We start from the raw sequence: 8,646 nt of genomic DNA on the forward strand, positions 1-8,646 counted from the left end.
GGTGCTCTGGCAGCGACTTAGTTTTTTATCTTTTCGCCTATTCTTCTCACACTACTCTCTCTATGTGAGGTCTTTTACGTTGGCATTAACTTGTTATTAATGTTTTCCAAGCTCCTCACACTTCTTACTTGCTGGTGCATTCCTCTTTCAAAGCTTTTTTGGCAACGTATTCCATTTGACACAAATAGTGCATCAATACCTTTGCTCGTGCTACAGAGCACTGCCCAATTACCTGAATATGTAGACAGTTCCCTTTCCAATGTAACTACGTGGTGAAAAATGAAGAGCCATTTATCCATGCAAGTCTTGAAAATTTAGAACAATAGATCATATTATTGTAACTCACACATCATGACTTGTGCTTATTGTTAGATTTGTCTTTTCTAAATAAGGATGGGAAAGCAACACTTCAGATGGTCATATATCTTTATCTCTTTGTACACTACCCCATCTTCCAGCTTATGAAACCTTTGGCACAAGAAAACTTGAAAGAGGGCTTTTAATGTCATCACCAAAATTGCCTCTTTTTTGCAAACTATGAATTTGGTGCCAGGGGTCTTTTGACTGGCCTTAAAAACTGATCCAAACACCTAAACGAGCTCTGAAGGTTGGCACACTGATTCTCTGTTCTACATACTTTCACCCCACCAAATCTCGTCTCATGAAGAATTCAGGGTCAAAAGATATTGACCATCAAAGTCTGCCTTTTAGAATTACCTGCACCAAAACATGTCAGAAAACTATAAACTGGGTTTGGATTTGGTTCGGAAAACTAGGCAAATGAGCACATGGGGAAAAGAAAACTGGGGCACTCATTCTCTGTCATGAGGACATTAAGGATCTACGATTTAGGCTCATGATGAATAACTGGACACATTTGGCACGCGTCTAAAATTGGCTACCTGGATTTGTAGGACAGGAAACGATGACAACATAACAATTTTTTCAAACGGAATGACCCTGGAAAAGTGTGCAAACGATTCGTCAAGATGTGAAAATTGAAACATAACAATTCTCTGACGTCTAAAATGTAACGCAAAAGGAATTTTAGCATTTTGGTCAACTGGGTCAAAATTATGATTTGTCGAACAGGGCTTCCCAGAATTGTGTGTGAAGTGCGTCAGCATGAAAATAGTAACTGACCAACTTTGAGGGATTCAAAACCTAGTCAAACGGACTCGAAATGACTCGAAATCTGAAACATAGGTTCTCGGGTATGAATATTTGGTACTCTCAAAGTGGCGAGTTATGATACAATTTTGGACAAAAGATATTTGGGTTCAAACACAGCCTCCTGTCGCTGTTTGACACTAGGGCAGAATTGCAAATTTGACAAATGCTTGAAACAGGACTTCGTCAAATGACTCAGAAACTCAATTTAACTTCACAAAACACTTAGGCATGTTTAATGAAAAGTGCTAGGAGCATAAAACACCTCATAGGGTTCAAAGGTACAGCCAAGTACAATCTCATTTAAAAGCATTTATAGGGCTAATTTTTCTCAACAGGGCTCAAAATTGACCATGCAATTTTTAGCGCCAACAGTCCCAACCAAATATTGCTTTCACAATTTTCTCTACTGGATTCAATATCTTGGTTTTGCATTTTGATGACTTGTGTCCATGTTTCTTACATTTGTGACATTTTCCTTCAAATCTTGGTTTCTCTTTGCATTCATTAGCCTTATGACCATGCTAATTGCAATTGTAGCATTTTCCATTGAATTTTTATTTTCTATTGCTCTAACATTTGTTTGATGTATGCCCTATCTTACCATAATGATTGCAAGTAGGTCTTTGATTCTTTTGAGCTCCTTGCTTAGATGATTCTCCTTCTTCTATGTATCCAATTATTTCTTTTCCTTTTTATCTATAGAGATTTTGATCATTCAATTGATTCATGTCTACTTGGGATTTCATCATTCTTTGATTGATTTGCCTTTCAGAATTTAGATCATTTTGCAATCTTTCATTTTCAAATCTTAGGCTCATGATTTCTTCATTTTCATTTGAGAGCTAATCAATAAGATCTTCTTGCTAAAGAGATTGGTGTTGGATTTCATTGTTCTTTCCTTCTATCTCTTATTTTATCTTGTTCTTTTGCTCCATGACATTACATAGCCTTACTAACTGAATTTCTTGTTCTCTTCTTAGTTTTCTTACTTCTTCTTGCAGGGAACCATTATTTCCTAGGAGTTCTTTGATTGCTTCATTTGCTTCATCTTGATTACTTGAATGAAGATCTTCGACCTTTTCTTCAATGTAGAGATCATCATTCATTTCAATTGCAAGTTATTTTCTTCTTTTCAAGGATTGAGAGAGTTGCTCCTTTGCTTTCTTGAGTTGGGCAATAGCTATTTCCAAATCTAGCTTTTCATTGTCAATAGCTTTGTCAAGTCTAAATATCTCCATGGCTTTTACCTTTACTCAAGCTATTAAACTTTCTCTTTCTTTTTCAAGTCTGAATGTCTCCATGGCTTTGATCTTTGCCCAAGTTGTTAAAATTTCTCTTGAGAACCATAATGCTCTGATACCAATTGTTGGAAATATTTAAAAAGGCTAGGTTACTAAGAGGGGAGGGGTGAATCAGTAACCTAACAAAACTTTTAACTTTATTTATCTAATTAGTATTTAATCCTTCTCATTTAATTCGATCTAGTAGCATGCATAAAAAACTAAAAACATGAAAGCATTCATAACACTTTGACACAAACATTTGGTGACCTAGAAACCTTCCAAATAGAAAGTAAAACTAGGGTGGGAATAATACCCACAAGATTTAGTATTATAGTATAAAGTTGGCCTCTTAAAATTACATTGATCACTTCTAATGATCTACCCTATTAGGAGAAATAATGACTGCTAGGTCCACCTTGTGAAAGGATTTACAAACATACAATGAAGTATGCACTCGGTAAAGAGATTTACAAGAGACTATTAGGTCTACCTTGTTAAAGGATTTAATAGATCCACCTATTAGGATGAAATAGTAGTTGATCTTTGATCTACAACTTGTTTTGCTGAATAAGATTCCTTTAAGTGTACAAATCACCTTGATGTGATAGATGAATATTTGTTGCTCCTTATACTATTCTAGCCTTTGTAATTTGAACTTTCTACTCTTCTCTTAAGATTACATATGCATCATTACTACACACATTGGATGTGATACAATACACTATAATTATACCAATCCAATTATACAAATTACAAAGTCGGCCACAATATAAGTTTGCACTAGTGACTTGGTGAATACTATGAAACTCATCATATAAAGTGAGTCTCTTGGTTTACATTGTATGACTCAGTAAACACTATCACCTCGAGCTTGGTATAAACTAAGTCACTTGGTTAGCATTGAGTAGCTCAATTAATGCTAGACTTGCATCACATAAACTATGAACTTGGTAAGTAATGCACAGCTCAGTTTGTACATGTAAACTTGGCATACACTGAGATGTATGGTTTACATTGCTGATCTTCGCGGTAACTGTAACTACTCGATAAACACTAGAACTTGTCCAAAGGACTTGATAGCTACTATAAAACTCAGAAACAACTAAAATTCTTGGCAAATACTATTATATGTACAATAAGCTTGGTAGCTATTTACAATCTAAATAAGTGTATGTCACTAATAAAAAATTTAACTTATATGTCAATAGTTTTGACCCAATCAAATGATAAGAATGAAGAAAAACCCATTGCATTCTTTAATGAGGGACTTAAGGGGTATGAAGACAAGTATATTTATGTAGAGAAACAAGCCCTTGCAGTCATGAGATCTTTGAACAGATTCAGACATCTTCTATCCCAGAATAAGATCCATTTCCTAGTGCCTCATGCAAGTGTTAAATATTTTCCTTTGAGAAAGGATATTAATGAGAAAAGAGTAGGTTGGATCGCCAAGGAGATGAGTATGATGTGGACATCCAGATCACCAAATTGAAAGATTTGAATTTAAACCTAGTCAACATTCATATATTTGAATATTCCAATGTTAGGGCATGAAAAAATACCTATTTTTGATACCTTGGGTTATATCTTATTTCCTAAGTGATTGCACATTTAATATTTTTGTGGGCCCATATTATACTCACTTTCAAATCAAAAGAGATCGAAGATTGTCTCTTTGTCACTGTCAGAAACTATAGACCATTTTATCATAGCGACAAAGTGACAAATCACCACATAGCACCATTTTGCCCCTTTCTCTTTAGTCAATGTAGTCATCAGTAGGCTTTTTGTCCATCATTCAATCTCTTCATATCTACGGTCATCACTTAGGTGCTTTGCAAAAAAGCATGAACTATATCTCATGTGACAAAGTGATATCATGCCATGTGTACCAAGTGGGCCTCTCTCTTTGCGACTAGTTAGGTTGTCATATGAGTTACAACTACTAGGATTCCATTTGTGCCTTATGAGGGTGGGCCAATTTCTTGAGTGTATTTTACTCACTATCTGATCAAAGATCATCCACGGCCATTTCTTTGTCACTGTGTAGAGTTGTTTAATCTTTAATTCATGCAACAAAGTGAGAGGTTGACACATGTACATGATGGGCCTAGTTTGAAAGATAACAATGCCAGTCAAGTCATAGTTAGGTTGCAATTTCATGAAATAATTGTGGTTAAATTTAAAGGGTGGTGTGGTTAAGATGATAAGGTGGTCAAAATTGTTAGAAGTTATAATCTTGCCTTGGTGTATTTATAAACCAAGGTTAGACCTCCTTTCTTTATTGTTATAATATATTAGGATATAAGCCAAGGTATCCTAATATATTTATTTTTTGTCCTTTTTCTACTACATCTTATTTTGTCCTCTAGTGGAATATGTGAGGACAAATATATATGTAATTTGTAATTTAGATTATTCCTCCTTAAGAGGAATCTCACACTTGGCCTCACACACTTATGAATGGTGGCATTCATAGACATGGGAGTTACATTCTAACTCCTCTCTCTCATCTCTATTTAAGAGATGACCCTTCTCTCTCATTTGTAATGAGGTTTTCTTCCTCTTCTCAATTATTGTATGAGCATTGCTATCTTGCTCTCTCTCTCTCTCTCTCTTCTTAGGCTTATCATGCCTCATTCATAATGCCACAAGGGGTTTTCTTTGCTTTCCCCTTTCCAAATATCTTGTCTCATGGTGTTGGATCTTGAAGCTTTCTCTCTCCTATCTTATAGTAATATCTTTTCATGCATTAACTCACTTAGATTATTTCGTAGTATTGCTTATTTACATTTTTTTTTTCATTTCTAACATGGTATCAAAGCAGTTTAATCTTTGTTTTTGAGTGTTTGCATGAAGGTACGATTCGAAGGAGACTCTTGAGAGAGATTTCACTAATTTCTTTTTTAATCTTCTTAACTTGGAAGAAAATGATTTTTTTTTCTTTTTGGGTTTGGCTAGTTTATCGCCAAATTCGATTAACTTCTGTTTGCTCTAATTTGTGCAGGTTTTGATATATTATTGATAAAACATATATATATAAATTTAAAGATTCACACTCCTAATTTAATAGTATATTCTAGTACAATCTAGTATATTGTTGAGAGAGTAGTTTGATATGAAATACCTTAGAATTATGCACTATTTTTTTAGCTTGACCCTCAAAAATGTTATTAGAAAGATGCCAAATAGATGATGGCTCGCTTATTGTACTGGAGTCTCTAGAAAGGATCTTGGATCCGCAAGAACTTTCTACAAAAAGCCTATTGTTTGTTTCTGTTGGAGGGCTTCTGGTAAATATTTTGGGCTTGGTGTTTTTTTTTCACAAGGAGCACCATCATGCCCATGGTGGCAGTAGCTATTCTCATTCTAATGGAACTCACTCTCACGCCCATTCACATGAAACCCACGATCAGCAAAAGTGGGTGCAGCACAGAATAGTAGATCTTGATCCTCAGCATCCACATTGAAAACCAAAAAAAAAAAAACTGAAATGGGCTCTTTGCTCAGAATCAAAAACACATTGAACGTAAGGTTGAGTTAGCCCTTGACCAAGAAAGACAAAGGAATCTAAGTCGCTAACAATAGCTACATTGGCAATATGCTAAAAACATTATGAGGAACTTCGCATAGATGTATCCAAGCAAACAGAAATTGTTTAGCTGTGCTAATCTAAAATCACTCAAAATCAGTCTTTCCATGTCATACAAGTTACCATATTTCAATTTAAAATTTGCATTCTTTATCCAGATACAATACTAAAATGTTCAGATTCAATATAGGAAATTCTGTCTGATTTCTGATTTCTTCTTATGCCATAGCCTATCCAAAGCGCTATCAGCCTCTCCCTATTGGCGAACAAATCCATAGAGAGAAAATGTTGTGAACTGGCCTGTATATATGTTGTTTTCATCCAAATGCCCAACGTTAATTTGAACGGAAGCATGGTCCTTTGATGTTATCAATCGGTTCGTTGCAGAGCATTTTTTGGAGATGTAAAGATCAACATTCTTCCCTTCTTCGTTCTACATGGTGCCTCCATGCAGGAGATACCGAGGAGAGTGATGGCAGTGCTACCCATAACAAGCCATGATTTACAGAGTGATTACGATAATGCTAAATTTCACTGTCGATCATTGTTCAAGGTTTTTGTTTTTTTTTTCCTCTTTCTTTTGCATCTCAAAAATCATCAATTTTTACTGGTCTAATCCATTGGACTGCCTTTCACACATGTATTGCACCACCACAAACTTTCCTAGTGTCTCAGGATTTTAGAATAACAAAATTGAATTAGGGTTCTATATTCTTATCTTAATTTCAACTTCTGGACAATTTGTTTTTATTGGAGAAATTTCCCAGAATGATGATGTTAGATCTGTAGATTTAAGGCCAAGCACATGCCAGTGGAATTTACTCAGAAAGCAAGGAAATATAAGGAGATATGGTATTGTCATTTGCAAAAGCTTCTTCAAATTTGAAATTTGACGTCAAATTTGGAATAAGTAAAGGAGGATTTCGCGTTAAGCTAAAAAATGAAAGAAACAAAAGTGTGATCTGAGAGTTCAAAATGCCTCCACTCGCATAGATTATCCAAACCCCTTCAACAAAGCTTCTAAGGTTGCAGGGCAGTCTAGGGTTTCATATATCAAAATACTATTGCCTCCCAAATTTCCTTCCCTTAACAACTGTAATGGTGAAAGTTTTTGACCGAAGTGCACCAGCACCAACTCCCGGAGCTAAATCTGTTTCCTCTGTGCTGACCTTCCGATAAGTTGAAAAATATTGGAGAGATGATGAAAGCCACAAACTGCCTGTCCTTCCTGGTTAGCCCTTTTTTTGCAAGATTCTTTCTCTTTTTTAGAGCTCTTGATAGAGGCATCATTTTTTTTTTATCATTGCCTTTTGTCAACCTATTTCTGGCATTTTATCATTCATTGCTAGACAGCTCAAACACAAGTGCAATATTTTTACTTTAAATCTCTCTTATACATGGTTTTAAGTAAAAAAAGGGAGAACTTTAAGGATAATTTTTTTTTTGAGAAGTTTTCTTAGAATTTAAAACTAATTAAAGTTTTATTATTTCTTTTACATAAAAAGTTAAGAGTTTTTATGTTTTTTTTTAAATAAATAAATAGATATCCTCATTTATAATTCCTTTTCTTGCCATAATCTAGGAGGATTATTGTCTTTGTTGGTGGGCCCATCCTTAATATCTTCTCACTTATGTTCACCTTGCATGGAGATTTTAACTGATATCTAATAATTTATGCTTATTGCTTTTCCAAATACTTCTTATTTATCTCAATTATTCAGGTTTATGAGTTATCTTACACATTTGCCTTCGACTTTATTGTGATATTTTGATCATTCTATGCCCATGTTGGCACTTTATGGTTTTATACCATTGATATACATGATTTATATGATTTTTTTTTGAGTTGCATAGGGAGCCAATTTTTTCAAGGATAACTATGTAGGTCCCCTCAGTATAACTGATACATAGTTTCCTTATCTGGCCCATGGAGTATACCTTCATCCTATATTGGTGTGCACTCATTTTATATGGAGTTTCCCTCCATTTGGTTCTATTGGTTCCACTTTGAAAGATTAATATTTATATGGAGTTTCCCTCCATTTGATTCTATATGCTCTACTTTAAAAGGTTAATATTTATGGAGTTTCTCTCCATTTGTTCCACTTTGTTCCTCAATGCGAGGATGATATTTTATGGGGATTTCCCATTTCAATCTCTTTATCTCCTTGGTGTATGCTCTTAGTTGTGATTTATTCATGGTATGACTTTCTACACTTCGCTCATTTTTTGAGTGTATAGGTGACGAGGCTACCATATCTTGGAGCACTCCAATAATGGAGACTCTATTTGAGAAAGTTGTTTTGACCCATGTTGATCTATTTCCTCATGGAAATGATGTTGCTTTTCCATGATGGATTTCTTATTTGAAGGCAATATTTTGTTACTCCTCATAAACCCTTCCTTTGGTCCACATCGGCAATCATTCTTGGAAACTGTAACTTGAATTATTTGGTACTTGAGGCACATGTTCTACTTATTTATTATTGTCTCTCTTATATTTCTTTGATAAATATACAATATGATAATGGTCTACATACTTTATTGCCTAGATCATGGGTCATGTAGGTGATGGAGTCGTGACCCATTCACTTGTAG

At 34.8% G+C, this 8,646-nt stretch overlaps 1 pseudogene; it reads right to left on the reverse strand.

Annotated features, from left to right (window-relative positions):
• Positions 1 to 6,129: 6,129 nt before the first annotated feature.
• Positions 6,130 to 6,487, reverse strand: LOC149576029 (small ribosomal subunit protein eS21 pseudogene; annotated as a pseudogene).
• Positions 6,488 to 8,646: the final 2,159 nt, after the last annotated feature.

Source organism: Cupressus sempervirens, chromosome 1 (genome assembly GCF_028749045.1).
Source record: "Cupressus sempervirens isolate cs-2001-9-10 chromosome 1, ASM2874904v1, whole genome shotgun sequence".
In the NCBI taxonomy this organism is placed as follows: domain Eukaryota; kingdom Viridiplantae; phylum Streptophyta; class Pinopsida; order Cupressales; family Cupressaceae; genus Cupressus; species Cupressus sempervirens.